Here is a 22336-nt window from a genome sequence, read left to right as displayed (position 1 = left end):
GATACGAGCACGCTCCACCTTCGTGCTGTCTAAACTCAAGTATGGTTGTCTTGCTTACTCGTCTGCCTCTCCTACTCTTTGCTGTCTTGATGCTCTGCACCATAATGGGTTATGCCTCAGCTCTGGTGCCTTGCGTTTGACTCCTACCCTAAGCCTGTATGATGAAACAGGCATACTGTATCTACAGGATCGCCATGATCGCTACTGTCTTTGCTACATTGCACAGTCCCTACAACACCCTCCTCACTCTCGCTTATGTCGTACTTTTCCTTGCACACTTTTCTTCACACTTCCGCTCCATTTCCGTCTTCACAGATGGGGTCAAAGTCTGCAGATGGTGTAGCCTACTCTGTTGTTTTTCCTGACCACACCTATGTGTCGCCTGCATCCAGAGACTAGCATCTCCACAGCAGAACTTTGTGCTATTTTGTATGCTCTTTGTCAACAGCTTTCTTGCTGTCAATTTTCCTTTATTGTTGTAGTTGACTCTCACAGTGCCCTCATGGCTCTGGAGCCTTTAATCCAGTTCATTCGGTTGTAGTCGAAATTCAACATTGGCTGTTTATCTCCAATAGGTTTAGGACAGTGGAATTTTGCCAGTTTCCCAGCCATATTTGTGTGTCCTTAAATGAGCGAGCAGACTCTGTCACTAAGGAGGCTATCTACACTTGCTCCATCTCCCTTAAAGGTGTTCCTTATTCTGACTTCTACCCAGTTATTCATTCCTCCATCCTTAACCATTGGCAGGATTGTTGGTCTTCTGTTACTCGTGACAAACTGCATACTCTTGAAGGTAGTGTGTCCCCATGGCCCTCCTCCCATCACCATAATTGGTGGTGAGAAATGGCTCTAATGAGATTACGTATTAGCCATAAACGTTTAATTCATAGGCACTTAATGGAGCACCGCCCTGCTCTTTATTTTCCAAACTGCATTGTCTCTCACAGTTGTGCATATCCTTGTAGAATGTCCTGACTTCCAGGAGGCGTGTGTGTCTTGTTTCCTGACTGTCTCTCGTGGTCACTTGTTCCTCGATAGAATCCTTGATAAATCAGATACCTTTTGATATTGATTGCTTTATGCACATTTGTTTTCGAATTGGCATCCTTAGTTATATATACCGTTTTTTTTATATCCCACATAGTTGATGGTGCTTCATAGCCTTCCGGGCTTGGTGCCCTCTTTTGATAATTACTTGCGTACTCTTTCTCATCTACATTAATGACATTCCGAATACCTCTCAATACCTCAAGCCAGTTTTATTGGCTGTTTACACAACCCTCATTTTCTCCAATCCTAAGAATTGGCAATATCCAGTTTGGTAATAAAGTAGAGGGTAAATTCCATGATGTTCTCATTGATAAAAAGCTGAAATTCCAGTGTCATACAAATTATAGCAAAAAAATATTTTAAAATCACTTGGCATTCTTTTCTAAATCAGATATTATGTACGTCACCCTCTACCTTGGTTAAGCTTTATTGGCCTCTCGTCTGTCCTTATCACAATTTTGGTATCATTGCCTGGGGTTCTCCCTAAATTATCTATGATCTCTAATTACTCAAGACAAATCATCAATTAGAACAATAACAAACTGAAGCCACAGACAGCATTCTGCCCCCCCCCCTTTCTTAAATCTAAATCATTGAATATTTTAGATATTAAATCAAAGTCACTTCACACCCTATCAAGTGCACTATATATATATATATATATATATATATATATATATATATATATATATATATATATATGCGAACAAGCCTGAATGGTCCCCAGGACATATGCAACTGAAAACTCACACCCCAGAAGTGACTCGAACCCATACTCCCAGAAGCCAAGCAACTGGTATGTACAAGACGCCTTAATCCACTTGACCATCACGACCGGACAAAATGAGGTGATAGCCGAGGCTATATGAACCACCCCACCGCCGGCACTCGGATAGTTATCTTGGGCATAGCATTTTACCAAATCACCTCATTCTTTGGGGCACACGTGAGGAACACAAATGCGAACAAGCCTGAATGGTCCCCAGGACATATGCAACTGAAAACTCACACCCCAGAAGTGACTCGAACCCATACTCCCAGAAGCCAAGCAACTGGTATGTACAAGACGCCTTAATCCACTTGACCATCACGACCGGACAAAATGAGGTGATAGCCGAGGCTATATGAACCACCCCACCGCCGGCACTCGGATAGTTATCTTGGGCATAGCATTTTACCAAATCACCTCATTCTTTGGGGCACACGTGAGGAACACAAATGCGAACAAGCCTGAATGGTCCCCAGGACATATGCAACTGAAAACTCACACCCCAGAAGTGACTCGAACCCATACTCCCAGAAGCCAAGCAACTGGTATGTACAAGACGCCTTAATCCACTTGACCATCACGACCGGACAAAATGAGGTGATAGCCGAGGCTATATGAACCACCCCACCGCCGGCACTCGGATAGTTATCTTGGGCATAGCATTTTACCAAATCACCTCATTCTTTGGGGCACACGTGAGGAACACAAATGCGAACAAGCCTGAATGGTCCCCAGGACATATGCAACTGAAAACTCACACCCCAGAAGTGACTCGAACCCATACTCCCAGAAGCCAAGCAACTGGTATGTACAAGACGCCTTAATCCACTTGACCATCACGACCGGACAATCACCAAAGAATGAGGTGATTTGGTAAAATGCTATGCCCAAGATAACTATCCGAGTGCCGGCGGTGGGGTGGTTCATATAGCCTCGGCTATCACCTCATTTTGTCCGGTCGTGATGGTCAAGTGGATTAAGGCGTCTTGTACATACCAGTTGCTTGGCTTCTGGGAGTATGGGTTCGAGTCACTTCTGGGGTGTGAGTTTTCAGTTGCATATGTCCTGGGGACCATTCAGGCTTGTTCGCATTTGTGTTCCTCACGTGTGCCCCAAAGAATGAGGTGATTTGGTAAAATGCTATGCCCAAGATAACTATCCGAGTGCCGGCGGTGGGGTGGTTCATATAGCCTCGGCTATCACCTCATTTTGTCCGGTCGTGATGGTCAAGTGGATTAAGGCGTCTTGTACATACCAGTTGCTTGGCTTCTGGGAGTATGGGTTCGAGTCACTTCTGGGGTGTGAGTTTTCAGTTGCATATGTCCTGGGGACCATTCAGGCTTGTTCGCATTTGTGTTCCTCACGTGTGCCCCAAAGAATGAGGTGATTTGGTAAAATGCTATGCCCAAGATAACTATCCGAGTGCCGGCGGTGGGGTGGTTCATATAGCCTCGGCTATCACCTCATTTTGTCCGGTCGTGATGGTCAAGTGGATTAAGGCGTCTTGTACATACCAGTTGCTTGGCTTCTGGGAGTATGGGTTCGAGTCACTTCTGGGGTGTGAGTTTTCAGTTGCATATGTCCTGGGGACCATTCAGGCTTGTTCGCATTTGTGTTCCTCACGTGTGCCCCAAAGAATGAGGTGATTTGGTAAAATGCTATGCCCAAGATAACTATCCGAGTGCCGGCGGTGGGGTGGTTCATATAGCCTCGGCTATCACCTCATTTTGTCCGGTCGTGATGGTCAAGTGGATTAAGGCGTCTTGTACATACCAGTTGCTTGGCTTCTGGGAGTATGGGTTCGAGTCACTTCTGGGGTGTGAGTTTTCAGTTGCATATGTCCTGGGGACCATTCAGGCTTGTTCGCATTTGTGTTCCTCACGTGTGCCCCAAAGAATGAGGTGATTTGGTAAAATGCTATGCCCAAGATAACTATCCGAGTGCCGGCGGTGGGGTGGTTCATATAGCCTCGGCTATCACCTCATTTTGTCCGGTCGTGATGGTCAAGTGGATTAAGGCGTCTTGTACATACCAGTTGCTTGGCTTCTGGGAGTATGGGTTCGAGTCACTTCTGGGGTGTGAGTTTTCAGTTATATATATATATATATATATATTTATATATATATATATATATATATATATATATATATATATATATATATATATATATATATATATATATATATATATACATATGAAACACTGAACTGCAATGCTAAACCTGTTCTTAAATACATGGTAGGGGGCTGTAACAGAATCTTTGAAATCCACACTAGAAACAAATATTTATTTGATATTCCAAGAGTGCGACTTAGCCAAAGTGGAAATATTCCACAAATCAAGAGTCCCAAAATGTAAAATGTTCTTCCCAATAACATCAAAGACTGTCCCTCTCTCAACCAGTTTAAGAGAGAAACTAAGTACTACCTAATAAATGCCATGTAACCTACCTTACCTACTGATTGTCAACCTATGTCTTGCTATTATTAAACAATAATGAATAATGACTGAACTTGTAATACTGCTATAAGCCAAGTAAACAAAAAAAGTTACCATGTTTATTTAGTTAAAATTACCATCGGCTGTTCTGTTGCAGTTTTGCTGTTCCGTTCAACATGTAATTATTGTCGATCTTTTTATTTTTTCTACTTTTGTTTAACTTTTGCTTTTCATCTCAATTATTTTTAGCAATTAATTTTAAGTGTTTATCCACAGCATGCCTGAAACACTGTGCATATTAGTGGCTTTAGGCATAGTATATTCTTGCTTTACCTAGAAATCCAACATTGTGCTTGTAACCCATTTTCTATGTACGTTTCTCAAAAAAACATTATCATCTTTAGCATTATCATTATGTTAAACAGGAATAGCTTATGGAATAGTATAGTGAAAGGACAGAAGAATGGGGAATATAATATGTGATTTTTGAGAATATACCAACAGTTTGAGACTTTGCCTGTGTACTGTATGTGAGTGTTCAAATTTAGTCTCTTGTTTATGTATAGGCCAAGGAACTTTTTCATCTTTTTAATGGTAATGTTGACATTATCTATTTGAAGGTGAATTTCATTTGATAATTTACTTCCAAATACAATGTAATAGGTCTTCTCTATATTTAGTTTGTTGGTTGATATCCAACCACATCGTTTGTTTCAATTTGTTGTTTACAATATTACTTATTGTGTGATGCATTGGAGTTTCAATAGATGAAGGCAGTATCGCCAGCAAATAGTATTGGTTTAAGGATGTTAGAGACATTTGGTAAATCATTGATGTATATAAGCAATAGGAGAGGTTCTAAGATGCTGCCCTGTGGCACTCCTACGGTTACAGTAGAGATGTGGGGGGGTGGGGTTATGTCATTAATGGCTACATAATGGTGTCTATCAGTAAGATATGATAGAATATAGTTATCAGGAAGGCCTCAGATTCTGTAATGATTAAGTTTAAGTAAAAGGTAGGTATGGCTTACAGTATCAAAGGCTGACTGTCAATTATATTAACCTGAATCTGGCAGTTATATTATCCTAAGACTGGCAATTATAAAACTCATATATATATATATATATATATATATATATATATATATATATATATATATATATATTTATATATATATATATATATATATATATATATATATATCATAAATATGTTAATTACATTATCTTGAATCGGGCAGTTTTATATTTATATGGATCTAGCAATTCGATATATGTATATATGAATCTGGCAATTATATATATGTATAAGTAGCAAGCAATTCTATATATATAAGTAGCAAGCAATTCTATATATATATATACAGTACTGTATATGAATCTGGCAATAATATTAGCCTGATTCTGATATTTGTATTATCTTATATCTGGCATTTTATAAACCAAAACTTTGCATATATATGAGTGACTCCAGAATTTGTATTATAATGCGGAGTATTTCATCGAAGGCTTAATTACTAATATTTATTTCATTTGTTTACAGATGCCTTAATCTGACAATTTATTAATATAAAAGAATGTCTGCTTTTAAATTAGTGATTTAAAAAAATTGATGTAAAGTCCTTAGTTTGAATATTGTTTAATTGATAAGTATATTTATGATCATTATTGGCCTGTATTATGAGGTGTAGGAGTAACCTATATGGTTTTCATTGGTCGTTTAATTTCTTGTCTTGATGGGTGTGAATGATGTTTAATTATTATTTATTTAGGCTCTATTATTAGTTCAGATTATTTATAGATAGAATAATGTGCAATAGATGGCTCTTAAAACCTGTTAATTATTATATTATTATTACTTGACAATTGTCTCAACATTCCAATTTACTGTCCTCTTACTATAAGTGTTGTTTTAATTAGCACATAAATGATCTTCACGTAATATGGTTTATTTACCCTCATGACAATGCTTCAGTATTTGTAAAGTTATAATTCCCGGTTATTAAGGTAATTAGAGAAATAACAAACCCTGAATATATGAACGTTAAAAGCATTTTGGTATGTGCAAAATATTCTTGTTTTGCAAGAACACTGGCTTACATCTTACGAATTTCAAAACCACTTCAAATTTATTGATAGCTCTTTTTCCACTGCCAGTATTGACATGTCTATTGACTGGTCAGGTCCTGGAAGACCCTATGGTGCTGCTGCTATCCTGGGCATAACAATATGCAATGTAAAGTTGAGGTTGTCAATATTGTATCAGGGCTCACTCCTGCTATACTTGTGTCCTATAGTTATCTGGAGATGATTTCGGGGCTTATCGTCCCCCACGGCCCGGTCCTCGACCAGGCCTCCTTTTTGTTACACAATCCCAAGGAAGCAGCCTGTAGCAGCTGTCTATCTCTCAGGTACATATTTACTTCTAGGTGAACAGACTCATCAGGATGAAAGAAACTCTGCCCATTTGTTTTCGTCTCCACCAAGGATCGAACCTGGAACCTCAGGACTACGAATCCGATGTGCTGTCCACTCAAATGTCAGGCCCCTTTGCTCAGGGGCCTGAAAGGTGCTCAGCAGTATTTGATTATGTGTGTGTGTATATGCATGGTTTCCACAAGTAATATCAACTGTGCAGATGAGTATGGAAATATATGATCAGAAATATATCAATTGACTAATTTGTATCATAATGCTGAACTCATGGGGTGGTAGGTGATTTTTAACACTGATTTTACCCGCTAAGATGTATACTTAAATTTGTTTAATGAATTCATGGATGCTGAAAATTTCCATAATCCTGCTATTAATGATTTATTTACTATTACTATAACTTTATGTCATGAGATAGGAATGGAAGGTCTCATATTGATAATTTTCTTATTGATGATATAACTGGTCACACCTTTAAGTATAAGGCTGTCAGTGATGACAACCTGTCCTGGTATCATCCTGCCATGGCCACCTCCAATATACCTCACTCACAAGTTGCTGCTGCCAAAGATAACATAAACCTCCCTAGAACACACCTAAACGTAGGAAGGTCACTCTTGCTGACCTGGATAAGTTTAAATGCCTGCTTAACCAATACTCAAATAACAAGTGATGCAATTGCTTGCAATATTATTCAGTGCAATTTGCATCAGAACAATCTCAAGGACTTTTTCACATCTGTCGTTTCAGTGCTAGATAGTGCAGGGGAAGAGAGTATTTACCTTATAACCAATAAAAGAAGTATTATGCCAGGTTGGAATAATCATGTTAGGGAATTTCATAATAGATCTACCTTTTGGCATAACCTACAGAAAGATGCAGGGTGCCCCAGATCTTTTGGAAAACTCTATGGGAAGTTTCAGGGTGCTCCAGACCTTTTGGCATTACCTACGGAAAGAAGCATGGGGCCCCAGAGACGGTTGGTGGCCCCAGTTCAGGTGTGGCACCAGGGCTCAATATCATCAAGAAAGAGGATTAAGAAAGAGCAAGATAATATTGTGAGATCAAAAGTTGCCGATAATCTTTCAAGGAAAAAGTTTTATGATTTTTTGGGTGAAATTAGAAAAAAAGGTTCATGCAGAGGAGTAACAAAAGTTATAGATGATGTCTCCGGGGCCCAATAATATATGAAATGGTTTAAAAGAAAAATCTTTAACATTGTAGAACACTGCGAGGTGCAGGACAGATGAGACTGAAACTGACCTAATTACAGCTGTATGTGAAACCTGTATGGACCCTGTCCCCCCCCCCCTAATGTTAAACACCTGCACACAGTAACCCCTGTAATGGCCCTAATGTTGAACACCTGCACACAGTAACCCCTGTAATGGCCCTAATGTTAAACACCTGCACACAGTAACCCCTGTAATGGCCCTAATGTTAAACACCTGCACACAGTAACCCCTGTAATGGCCCTAATGTTAAACACCTGCACACAGTAGCAGATGTAATGCTTGAGAAAACTTAGAAAGCTAAACAAAAGAAATTATGATATTTTACATAATTGTGATATAATACAGTAATATATTATGATATATTATTGTATTTTATTTATTATTTTTGTATACAAGGGTTCTTACATTCTTGTACAGCCAATAGCACGCAAAACGTTATGGGTGAATGTCTATGTGTCTTACAGACTCTCTCTCCCATGGTACATCACCACCATGTGTCTTACAGGCACACTCTCCCATGGTACATCACCACCATGTGTCTTACAGGCACACTCTCCCATGGTACATCACCACCATGTGTCTTACAGGCACACTCTCCCATGGTACATCACCACCATGTGTCTTACAGGCACACTCTCCCATGGTACATCACCCCCATGTGTCTTACAGGCACACTCTCCCATGGTACATCACCACCATGTGTCTTACAGGCACACTCTCCCATGGTACATCACCACCATGTGTCTTACAGGCACACTCTCCCATGGTACATCACCACCATGTGTCTTACAGGCTCTCTCTCCCATGGTACATCACCACCATGTGTCTTACAGGCACACTCTCCCATGGTACATCACCACCATGTGTCTTACAGGCACACTCTCCCATGGTACATCACCACAATGTGTCTTACAGGCACACTCTCCCATGGTACATCACCACCATGTGTCTTACAGGCACACTCTCCCATGGTAAATCACCACCATGTGTCTTACAGGCACACTCTCCCATGGTACATCACCATCATGTGTCTTACAGGCACACTCTCCCATGGTACATCACCACCATGTGTCTTACAGGCACACTCTCCCATGGTACATCACCCCCATGTGTCTTACAGGCACACTCTCCCATGGTACATCACCACCATGTGTCTTACAGGCACACTCTCCCATGGTACATCACCACCATGTGTCTTACAGGCACACTCTCCCATGGTACATCACCACCATGTGTCTTACAGGCACACTCTCCCATGGTACATCACCACCACCATGTGTCTTACAGGCACACTCTCCCATGGTACATCACCACTACCATGTATCTTACAGGCACACTCTCCCATGGTACATCACCACCATGTGTCTTACAGGCACACTCTTCCATGGTACATCACCACCATGTATCTTACAGGCACACTCTCCCATGGTACATCACCACCATGTGTCTTACAGGCACACTCTCCCATGGTACATCATCACCATGTGTCTTACAGGCACACTCTCCCATGGTACATCACCACCATGTGTCTTACAGGCACACTCTCTGTTACGGCCCTCTCGGGACGCAACGGGGTTCTTACTCTGATGTTGTTAGAGGAAGTTGTATCCGGCCCCAAGCCAGTAGTGGCTATCAAGGGATGCGATCCGTGACGCAAGTAACTTAAAGGGGAAGGGAAATAAAGTTAAGAACTTAAGACTATAATTATTACCATCACCAAATAAATAATATATAAAAGAGTGCACAGGGGGGGGGGGGGTATTAACACTGTACAGGGGAAATACACAATCGTCTTCTCCTGAAGACTCTGGATCCAACTTCTCGGTGCTGAGTCCTCGGTGCTTTCGTGGTCTCTTGACGAATCCTTCGACCAAGCTGAGTCTACCCTGGCCACAGGTCAGCCAAAACACAGGTCCACTGGGGGCATCGCCGTGGAGGCCGTCAACCACAAGTCCAGCAGGTCTGCTGGCAGGTTCTGGATCAGCCATGCTGGTCAGGCCACTCCACGAACGATACTAGGGTAGCGCCCTAGTCAGGAGCCTCGTGTGATACCACAAATCACTCTCCTGTCCTCAATACCCCAGTGGATAATCGTCTCCAGCAGTCGGTCCCGGGTAATCCTTCTACTGCCACTCCACTGGCAGGGTAACACCACAGTGTTCTTCCGGGAGGCGACTCACAGCTGCTGCAGCAAAGCACAAGGTATGGGGACGGCTGCCTTGGGTAGACTGACTCAACTTCCATCACAGCAGTCCCAGGTCGACTCTGTAAGCAGACACGTCATCAATAACAGGGACACTAAAACACCTCACTTACAGGCTCAGACACAAACGCCCGACATATCCACTCCATAGATGGCGTTGTAGTCTGAGCACCACCTCACCAGAGGTCAGCAGCAGCGGTGTTGTGAGCTGAACCGGACTGGAAACTGGCCTTTGTGGCTAGTACACCTTGTCCTCACCAGGTGTCGTCGTCCATTTGGTGGGGGTTTCGGGTGCTGACCCACAGATGGCGCGGTCGTCACTGCTCCGTGCTCGGACGCTGGATCCGGGTTCGTAACACCTCCCCACCAAAAAGAATTTGGTTTGGGGTTCTATAAAAAGAGACACAAACCAAATTAGTACGGCGACACAACTCCAAATGGACACACATGCTTCAAAAACTGGAACGGCGAGGCTGTCTCGTCCACAGAACTGTACCACTGGGGAACTCTCGCACAAAGGAAACTTGCAGATGTAAGGCAATGACCTGCCTGATGTACTTCTCAACACCTCCACCGAGATGTTAATCCGGAGCATAACCTCACACCTCTCGAGTAAGGATCCATGTAGACACGATCTGGGGCGACTCGACACTTCCCTGTGTCGTGGCACCGATGATGGCGGGTCCCAGACGGTATTTCTAGTACCGGTCCGGTGGTCCTTCAGGGAGACGGGCACCTGGAATACAGGGGTCTGATAATTTAGAGTGACAGCGACAGCGGGTAAAACAGTACTTACAGCATATTCCTCTACTAGGTCCACACCTAGTCCCAACAGAGCTGTTCGTACGTCGCAGATGGCATTCGCTCTGCCACCGTCAGGTCGACCAACGTTCCACATAACGCTGCATTGAGGCTCAGCAGTCACGTGGGGGGTGTCAACCTGTCGGAAACAGTCACTCACATTATCATATCTCGTACCTCCTGTATCAACCATCACCTTCCAGGTCCCTTCTTCGACTGCACTACTCACTGTGCACGTCTCCAATCCCTGGGATCTCTTCACGATGTTCAAGGGAGCCATCATCCTTCGGGTCGTCCACTGATCCTTACCGAGACCACACACGAGAATAAAACAAAATACTGCTAGGAAACATTTGGTCACCTGAGGGATAAGCTTCCTGAACCTGTAATGTCCATAGCCGGCTACATCCATTAGCCTGGTTTGGACCGAAGAGGGCCCTAGAACCTTCACACATACCTCCGACGTCTGGGGAATCTCTGGCCAGTTCCATGAACGCTGTACCTTGCCATACCGCAAGTACACCTCCGCCTTCGCTCCAGACTCGTTGGTATCCGTGGGTGCCTGCACACAAGGCCTCTCTTCTAGCTCAGGTACTTCTGCTATCGTAACCGCATGTTCCTCATCGGGAGAAGAATCAGGAGACACTGTTAGAATACTGTCAATCTGCGGGTGAGAGGACAAATTAAACATACTCAAATCCGGGTCTGTCTTTACCTGGACATTACCACTGCCTGTCGTTACCTCTGACCTTGCTGTTCCGGCCGACTCGTCCACGACCTTGGGAAGATTGTTGCTCCAACCTGTCACCAAGTCGTTGGCTAGTACCACGTCAATCCCAGCCACAGGGAGGGTATCAACTACTGCCAACGCACATGTGCCGCTGAAGTAAGGCGAGTTTAGATGTACCGTCACTAAGGGGGCGATGTACTGCGTCCTAGGAAACCCAACCAGGACAACCTTTTGTCTCCCATCCACACTTACTCGCTCAGGTAACGAGTTCTTCACGATCAGGGACTGGGCTGCTCCACTATCTCTGAGCACTACTACAGATCTACCAGTATGATCACTCGTTACATACCCGCTTGAAGTGTGAGGGGCGAACAAACTTGATCCTTCCTGTGTCGTCGTCGACTGGTTTCCTGCTGGTGGTGTAACACAGCTCATCATCATCACTTCCCTACGTGCGCCACCACCTCTTCTGCCTCGGCACATAGCAGCTACATGCCCTTTCTGCCCACAAGTCCAGCACACCATATTCCTCCTCGGGCTCCGGTGTTTCGGACTGCTAGGACTTGTTCTTTGAGGGCTACTTGGGGGCGTCTTCTTAGCGCTTTGTGCGACGGGTCTTTCCTCTTCGTCATGAGGTCTGTCAAACCGGCGTTGGTAATGCCTTGGGACGTACTTAGCAGACGGCCTATGAGTCAGGATGTATTCCTCAGCCATTGTGGCTGCTGCACTCAAGGTCTCTACCTGCTGTTCCTCTAAGTACGTCTTTAGGTCTCCAGACAAACAATCCTTGAAGTCCTCTAGCAGTATGAGCTGCTCGAGGTCTTCTTTGGTCTCCACCTTCCGAGAGGCACACCATTCCTGAAAAAGTCGCTCCTTGATTGTGGCGAATTCGGTAAAAGTGTGCTCTGAGGTCTTCTTCAGGTTCCTGAACTTCTGCCTGTACGCCTCAGGTACCAATTGGTACGCCATGAGCACCACTTTCTTCACCCTGTCGTAATCGCCGGAGTCGTCAAGGGATAACGTGGAGTAGGCGATTTGGGCCTTCCCAGTGAAGACTGACTGTATCATGATGGCCCAATTCTCCCTTGGCCATTCCAAAGAGGCAGCGACTTTCTCGAAGGCTGCAAAGAACTTCGAAACTTCCCTCTCATTGAATTTTGGGACCATTTTTATGTTCCTTACCGGATCGAAACCGCTGGTGTCCGTTGTTGGCCTCCGACCACCGCCTAATCGCAATACTTCTAATTCATGTTGTCTCTGTCTTTCTTTTTCTTCTCTCTCTCGCTGTTTCTCTTCCCTTTCTCGCTCTTCTCTTTCTCGTCTCTCTTCTCTTTCTCGCTCTTCCCTTTCTCTTTCTCGTTTCTCTTCTCTTTCTCGTTCTTCTATTTCTCGTTTCTCTTCTCTTTCTCGTTCTTCTTTCCTTTCTTCTAATTCTAAACGCCTCATCGCCAATTCTTTATCTTTTAATTCTCGTTCTAATTCTAACTTCTTCCACTCTATCTCGCGATTTATCTCTAGGGCACGCATTTTGACTGTAAGAAAGCTAATATTAAGCTCACCTGCATCACTGTCAATGTCACTGCCCTTATCTTCCTTTTCCGTGGAAGCTATTTCCTCACCTTCCTTTGTACTAGGAGCCTCGCCTTCCTGTTTCTCTTCTGCCTTCAAGTGCCGGTGAACCTTAGACAAGATCTCCACACGGGAATCACTGGCACGGATCTTGATCTCCAGGTAGGCGCTCACTAGTACAAGTTCCGATTTGCTCAGATACTTTAATCTGGCAAGACAGTCCTCTCTGTTCAGAAAAGCCTGAACATCGTCCAGATCATCGATGGTAGCTTTTTTCTGCCATTGTCACAGATGGAACACTTAACTAGCACTTAACACACCGCTTTCACGTTAGCACTTAACGCACCGAGCACTGTTCTACGTCAATATTGCACTTTATCGCACCAAACACTGCACTTGCCAATATTGCACGTAATTACTTCGGGCACCACACTACGCAATATCGCACTTAATCACAGCGAACCCTTCGCTCTACAATATTGCACTGAATCACTGAGCACCGCACTACTCAATATTGCACTTAATCGCTTAATCACAGCGAGCACCGCACTGCACAATATCGCACTTAGTCACTCTGAGCACCGCACAGGACGTATAACGTCACAATCGTCACACAGGGGGAATTATATACAGGGATTACGCCACTTCACCACCCCTGTCAAACATACTTAACAAGGGGACGGATCCCGCTGGGGATGCCAATTATGTTACGGCCCTCTCGGGACGCAACGGGGTTCTTACTCTGATGTTGTTAGAGGAAGTTGTATCCGGCCCCAAGCCAGTAGTGGCTATCAAGGGATGCGATCCGTGACGCAAGTAACTTAAAGGGGAAGGGAAATAAAGTTAAGAACTTAAGACTATAATTATTACCATCACCAAATAAATAATATATAAAAGAGTGCACAGGGGGGGGGGGGGTATTAACACTGTACAGGGGAAATACACAATCGTCTTCTCCTGAAGACTCTGGATCCAACTTCTCAGTGCTGAGTCCTCGGTGCTTTCGTGGTCTCATGACGAATCCTTCGACCAAGCTGAGTCTACCCTGGCCACAGGTCAGCCAAAACACAGGTCCACTGGGGGCATCGCCGTGGAGGCCGTCAACCACAAGTCCAGCAGGTCTGCTGGCAGGTTCTGGAGTCAGGCCACTCCACGAACGATACTAGGGTAGCGCCCTAGTCAGGAGCCTCGTGTGATACCACAAATCACTCTCCTGTCCTCAATACCCCAGTGGATAATCGTCTCCAGCAGTCGGTCCCAGGTAATCCTTCTACTGCCACTCCACTGGCAGGGTAACACCACAGTGTTCTTCCGGGAGGCGACTCACAGCTGCTACAGTAAGGCACAAGGTATGGAGACGGCTGCCTTGGGTAGACTGACTCAACTTCCATCACAGCAGTCCCAGGTCGACTCTGTAAGCAGACATGTCATCAATAACAGGGACACTAAAACACCTCACTTACAGGCTCAGACACAAACGCCCGACATATCCACTCCATAGATGGCGTTGTAGTCTGAGCACCACCTCACCAGAGGTCAGCAGCGGCAGTGTTGTGAGCTGAACCGGACTGGAAACTGGCCTTTGTGGCTAGTACACCTTGTCCTCACCAGGTGTCGTCGTCCATTTGGTGGGGGTTTCGGGAGCTGACCCACAGATGGCGCGGTCGTCACTGCTCCGTGCTCGGACGCTGGATCCGGGTTCGTAAAACTCTCCCATGGTACATCACCACCACCATGTATCTTACAGGCACACTCTCCCATGGTACATCACCACCATGTATCTTACAGGCACACTCTCCCATGGTACATCACCACCACCATGTATCTTACAGGCACACTCTCCCATGGTACATCACCACCATGTGTCCTACAGGCACACTCTCCCATGGTACATCACCACCATGTGTCTTACAGGCACACTCTCCCATAGTACATCACCACCATGTGTCTTACAGGCACACTCTCCCATGGTACATCACCACCATGTGTCTTACAGGCACACTCTCCCATGGTACATCACCACCATGTGTCTTACAGGCACACTCTCCCATAGTACATCACCACCATGTGTCTTACAGGCACACTCTCCCATGGTACATCACCACCATGTGTCTTACAGGCACACTCTCCCATGGTACATCACCACCATGTGTCTTACAGGCACACTCTCCCATGGTACATCACCACCATGTGTCTTACAGGCACACTCTCCCATGGTACATCACCACCATGTGTCTTACAGGCACACTCTCCCATGGTACATCACCACCATGTGTCTTACAGGCACACTCTCCCATAGTACATCACCACCATGTGTCTTACAGGCACACTCTCCCATGGTACATCACCACCATGTGTCTTACAGGCACACTCTCCCATGGTACATCACCACCATGTGTCTTACAGGCACACTCTCCCATGGTACATCACCACCATGTGTCTTACAGGCACACTCTCCCATGGTACATCACCACCATGTGTCTTACAGGCACACTCTCCCATAGTACATCACCACCATGTGTCTTACAGGCACACTCTCCCATGGTACATCACCACCATGTGTCTTACAGGCACACTCTCCCATGGTACATCACCACCATGTGTCTTACAGGCACACTCTCCCATAGTACATCACCACCATGTGTCTTACAGGCACACTCTCCCAAGGTACATCACCACCATGTGTCTTACAGGCACACTCTCCCATGGTACATCACCACCATGTATCTTACAGGCACACTCTCCCATGGTACATCACCACCATGTGTCTTACAGGCACACTCTCCCATGGTAAATCACCACCATGTGTCTTACAGGCACACTCTCCCATGGTACATCACCATCATGTGTCTTACAGGCACACTCTCCCATGGTACATCACCACCATGTGTCTTACAGGGCACACTCTCCCATGGTACATCCACCCCCATGTGTCTTACAGGCACACTCTCCCATGGTACATCACCACCATGTGTCTTACAGGCACACTCTCCCATGGTACATCACCACCATGTGTCTTACAGGCACACTCTCCCATGGTACATCACCACCATGTGTCTTACAGGCACACTCTCCCATGGTACATCACCACACATGTGTCTTACAGGCACACTCTCCCATGGTACATCACCTACCATGTATCTTACAGGCACACTCTCCCATGGGTACATCACCACCATGTGTCTTACAGGCACACTCTCCCATGGTACATCACCACCATGTATCTTACAGGCACACTCTCCCATGGTACATCACCACCATGTGTCTTACAGGCACACTCTCCCATGGTACATCATCACCATGTGTCTTACAGGCACACTCTCCCATGGTACATCACCACCATGTGTCTTACAGGCACACTCTCTGTTACGGCCCTCTCGGGACGCAACGGGGTTCTTACTCTGATGTTGTTAGAGGAAGTTGTATCCGGCCCCAAGCCAGTAGTGGCTATCAAGGGATGCGATCCGTGACGCAAGTAACTTAAAGGGGAAGGGAAATAAAGTTAAGAACTTAAGACTATAATTATTACCATCACCAAATAAATAATATATAAAAGAGTGCACAGGGGGGGGGGGGGTATTAACACTGTACAGGGGAAATACACAATCGTCTTCTCCTGAAGACTCTGGATCCAACTTCTCGGTGCTGAGTCCTCGGTGCTTTCGTGGTCTCTTGACGAATCCTTCGACCAAGCTGAGTCTACCCTGGCCACAGGTCAGCCAAAACACAGGTTCACTGGGGGCATCGCCGTGGAGGCCGTCAACCACAAGTCCAGCAGGTCTGCTGGCAGGTTCTGGATCAGCCACGCTGGTCAGGCCACTCCACGAACGATACTAGGGTAGCGCCCTAGTCAGGAGCCTCGTGTGATACCACAAATCACTCTCCTGTCCTCAATACCCCAGTGGATAATCGTCTCCAGCAGTCGGTCCCGGGTAATCCTTCTACTGCCACTCCACTGGCAGGGTAACACCACAGTGTTCTTCCGGGAGGCGACTCACAGCTGCTGCAGCAAAGCACAAGGTATGGGGACGGCTGCCTTGGGTAGACTGACTCAACTTCCATCACAGCAGTCCCAGGTCGACTCTGTAAGCAGACACGTCATCAATAACAGGGACACTAAAACACCTCACTTACAGGCTCAGACACAAACGCCCGACATATCCACTCCATAGATGGCGTTGTAGTCTGAGCACCACCTCACCAGAGGTCAGCAGCAGCGGTGTTGTGAGCTGAACCGGACTGGAAACTGGCCTTTGTGGCTAGTACACCTTGTCCTCACCAGGTGTCGTCGTCCATTTGGTGGGGGTTTCGGGAGCTGACCCACAGATGGCGCGGTCGTCACTGCTCCGTGCTCGGACGCTGGATCCGGGTTCGTAACACCCCCCACCAAAAAGAATTTGGTTTGGGGTTCTATAAAAAGAGACACAAACCAAATTAGTACGGCGACACAACTCCAAATGGACACACATGCTTCAAAAACTGGAACGGCGAGGCTGTCTCGTCCACAGAACTGTACCACTGGGGAACTCTCGCACAAAGGAAACTTGCAGATGTAAGGCAATGACCTGCCTGATGTACTTCTCAACACCTCCACCGAGATGTTAATCCGGAGCATAATCTCACACCTCTCGAGTAAGGATCCATGTAGACACGATCTGGGGCGACTCGACACTTCCCTGTGTCGTGGCACCGATGATGGCGGGTCCCAGACGGTATTTCTAGTACCGGTCCGGTGGTCCTTCAGGGAGACGGGCACCTGGAATACAGGGGTCTGATAATTTAGAGTGACAGCGACAGCGGGTAAAACAGTACTTACAGCATATTCCTCTACTAGGTCCACACCTAGTCCCAACAGAGCTGTTCGTACGTCGCAGATGGCATTCGCTCTGCCACCGTCAGGTCGACCAACGTTCCACATAACGCTGCATTGAGGCTCAGCAGTCACGTGGGGGGTGTCAACCTGTCGGAAACAGTCACTCACATTATCATATCTCGTACCTCCTGTATCAACCATCACCTTCCAGGTCCCTTCTTCGACTGCACTACTCACTGTGCACGTCTCCAATCCCTGGGATCTCTTCACGATGTTCAAGGGAGCCATCATCCTTCGGGTCGTCCACTGATCCTTACCGAGACCACACACGAGAATAAAACAAAATACTGCTAGGAAACATTTGGTCACCTGAGGGATAAGCTTCCTGAACCTGTAATGTCCATAGCCGGCTACATCCATTAGCCTGGTTTGGACCGAAGAGGGCCCTAGAACCTTCACACATACCTCACATACCTCCGACGTCTGGGGAATCTCTGGCCAGTTCCATGAACGCTGTACCTTGCCATACCGCAAGTACACCTCCGCCTTCGCTCCAGACTCGTTGGTATCCGTGGGTGCCTGCACACAAGGCCTCTCTTCTAGCTCAGGTACTTCTGCTATCGTAACCGCATGTTCCTCATCGGGAGAAGAATCAGGAGACACTGTTAGAATACTGTCAATCTGCGGGTGAGAGGACAAATTAAACATACTCAAATCCGGGTCTGTCTTTACCTGGACATTACCACTGCCTGTCGTTACCTCTGACCTTGCTGTTCCGGCCGACTCGTCCACGACCTTGGGAAGATTGTTGCTCCAACCTGTCACCAAGTCGTTGGCTAGTACCACGTCAATCCCAGCCACAGGGAGGGTATCGACTACTGCCAACGCACATGTGCCGCTGAAGTAAGGCGAGTTTAGATGTACCGTCACTAAGGGGGCGATGTACTGCGTCCTAGGAAACCCAACCAGGACAACCTTTTGTCTCCCATCCACACTTACTCGCTCAGGTAACGAGTTCTTCACGATCAGGGACTGGGCTGCTCCACTATCTCTGAGCACTACTACAGATCTACCAGTATGATCACTCGTTACATACCCGCTTGAAGTGTGAGGGGCGAACAAACTTGATCCTTCCTGTGTCGTCGTCGACTGGTTTCCTGCTGGTGGTGTAACACAGCTCATCATCATCACTTCCCTACGTGCGCCACCACCTCTTCTGCCTCGGCACATAGCAGCTACATGCCCTTTCTGCCCACAAGTCCAGCACACCATATTCCTCCTCGGGCTCCGGTGTTTCGGACTGCTAGGACTTGTTCTTTGAGGGCTACTTGGGGGCGTCTTCTTAGCGCTTTGTGCGACGGGTCTTTCCTCTTCGTCATGAGGTCTGTCAAACCGGCGTTGGTAATGCCTTGGGACGTACTTAGCAGACGGCCTATGAGTCAGGATGTATTCCTCAGCCATTGTGGCTGCTGCACTCAAGGTCTCTACCTGCTGTTCCTCTAAGTACGTCTTTAGGTCTCCAGACAAACAATCCTTGAAGTCCTCTAGCAGTATGAGCTGCTCGAGGTCTTCTTTGGTCTCCACCTTCCGAGAGGCACACCATTCCTGAAAAAGTCGCTCCTTGATTGTGGCGAATTCGGTAAAAGTGTGCTCTGAGGTCTTCTTCAGGTTCCTGAACTTCTGCCTGTACGCCTCAGGTACCAATTGGTACGCCATGAGCACCACTTTCTTCACCCTGTCGTAATCGCCGGAGTCGTCAAGGGATAACGTGGAGTAGGCGATTTGGGCCTTCCCAGTGAAGACTGACTGTATCATGATGGCCCAATTCTCCCTTGGCCACTCCAAAGAGGCAGCGACTTTCTCGAAGGCTGCAAAGAACTTCGAAACTTCCCTCTCATTGAATTTTGGGACCATTTTTATGTTCCTTACCGGATCGAAACCGCTGGTGTCCGTTGTTGGCCTCCGACCACCGCCTAATCGCAATACTTCTAATTCATGTTGTCTCTGCTTTCTTTTTCTTCTCTCTCTCGCTGTTTCTCTTCCCTTTCTCGCTCTTCTCTCTCTCGTCTCTCTTCTCTTTCTCGCTCTTCCCTTTCTCTTTCTCGTTTCTCTTCTCTTTCTCGTTCTTCTCTTTCTCGTTTCTCTTCTCTTTCTCGTTCTTCTTTCCTTTCTTCTAATTCTAAACGCCTCATCGCCAATTCTTTATCTTTTAATTCTCGTTCTAATTCTAACTTCTTCCACTCTATCTCGCGATTTATCTCTAGGGCACGCATTTTGACTGTAAGAAAGCTAATATTAAGCTCACCTGCATCACTGTCAATGTCACTGCCCTTATCTTCCTTTTCCGTGGAAGCTATTTCCTCACCTTCCTTTGTACTAGGAGCCTCGCCTTCCTGTTTCTCTTCTGCCTTCAAGTGCCGGTGAACCTTAGACAAGATCTCCACACGGGAATCACTGGCACGGATCTTGATCTCCAGGTAGGCGCTCACTAGTACAAGTTCCGATTTGCTCAGATACTTTAATCTGGCAAGACAGTCCTCTCTGTTCAGAAAAGCCTGAACATCGTCCAGATCATCGATGGTAGCTTTTTCTGCCATTGTCACAGATGGAACACTTAACTAGCACTTAACACACCGCTTTCACGTTAGCACTTAACGCACCGAGCACTGTTCTACGTCAATATTGCACTTTATCGCACCAAACACTGCACTTGCCAATATTGCACGTAATTACTTCGGGCACCACACTACGCAATATCGCACTTAATCACAGCGAACCCTTCGCTCTACAATATTGCACTGAATCACTGAGCACCGCACTACTCAATATTGCACTTAATCGCTTAATCACAGCGAGCACCGCACTGCACAATATCGCACTTAGTCACTCTGAGCACCGCACAGGACGTATAACGTCACAATCGTCACACAGGGGGAATTATATACAGGGATTACGCCACTTCACCACCCCTGTCAAACATACTTAACAAGGGGACGGATCCCGCTGGGGATGCCAATTATGTTACGGCCCTCTCGGGACGCAACGGGGTTCTTACTCTGATGTTGTTAGAGGAAGTTGTATCCGGCCCCAAGCCAGTAGTGGCTATCAAGGGATGCGATCCGTGACGCAAGTAACTTAAAGGGGAAGGGAAATAAAGTTAAGAACTTAAGACTATAATTATTACCATCACCAAATAAATAATATATAAAAGAGTGCACAGGGGGGGGGGGGTATTAACACTGTACAGGGGAAATACACAATCGTCTTCTCCTGAAGACTCTGGATCCAACTTCTCAGTGCTGAGTCCTCGGTGCTTTCGTGGTCTCTTGACGAATCCTTCGACCAAGCTGAGTCTACCCTGGCCACAGGTCAGCCAAAACACAGGTCCACTGGGGGCATCGCCGTGGAGGCCGTCAACCACAAGTCCAGCAGGTCTGCTGGCAGGTTCTGGATCAGCCACGCTGGTCAGGCCACTCCACGAACGATACTAGGGTAGCGCCCTAGTCAGGAGCCTCGTGTGATACCACAAATCACTCTCCTGTCCTCAATACCCCAGTGGATAATCGTCTCCAGCAGTCGGTCCCAGGTAATCCTTCTACTGCCACTCCACTGGCAGGGTAACACCACAGTGTTCTTCCGGGAGGCGACTCACAGCTGCTACAGTAAGGCACAAGGTATGGAGACGGCTGCCTTGGGTAGACTGACTCAACTTCCATCACAGCAGTCCCAGGTCGACTCTGTAAGCAGACATGTCATCAATAACAGGGACACTAAAACACCTCACTTACAGGCTCAGACACAAACGCCCGACATATCCACTCCATAGATGGCGTTGTAGTCTGAGCACCACCTCACCAGAGGTCAGCAGCGGCAGTGTTGTGAGCTGAACCGGACTGGAAACTGGCCTTTGTGGCTAGTACACCTTGTCCTCACCAGGTGTCGTCGTCCATTTGGTGGGGGTTTCGGGAGCTGACCCACAGATGGCGCGGTCGTCACTGCTCCGTGCTCGGACGCTGGATCCGGGTTCGTAACACTCTCCCATGGTACATCACCACCACCATGTATCTTACAGGCACACTCTCCCATGGTACATCACCACCATGTATCTTACAGGCACACTCTCCCATGGTACATCACCACCACCATGTATCTTACAGGCACACTCTCCCATGGTACATCACCACCATGTGTCCTACAGGCACACTCTCCCATGGTACATCACCACCATGTGTCTTACAGGCACACTCTCCCATGGTACATCACCACCATGTGTCTTACAGGCACACTCTCCC

The sequence above is a fragment of the Procambarus clarkii genome, chromosome 63 (assembly GCF_040958095.1).
Source record: "Procambarus clarkii isolate CNS0578487 chromosome 63, FALCON_Pclarkii_2.0, whole genome shotgun sequence".
NCBI classification, from domain to species: Eukaryota; Metazoa; Arthropoda; class Malacostraca; order Decapoda; family Cambaridae; genus Procambarus; species Procambarus clarkii.
The sequence above is the reverse complement of the archived record's forward strand: the minus strand, read 5'-3'. Positions refer to the sequence as shown.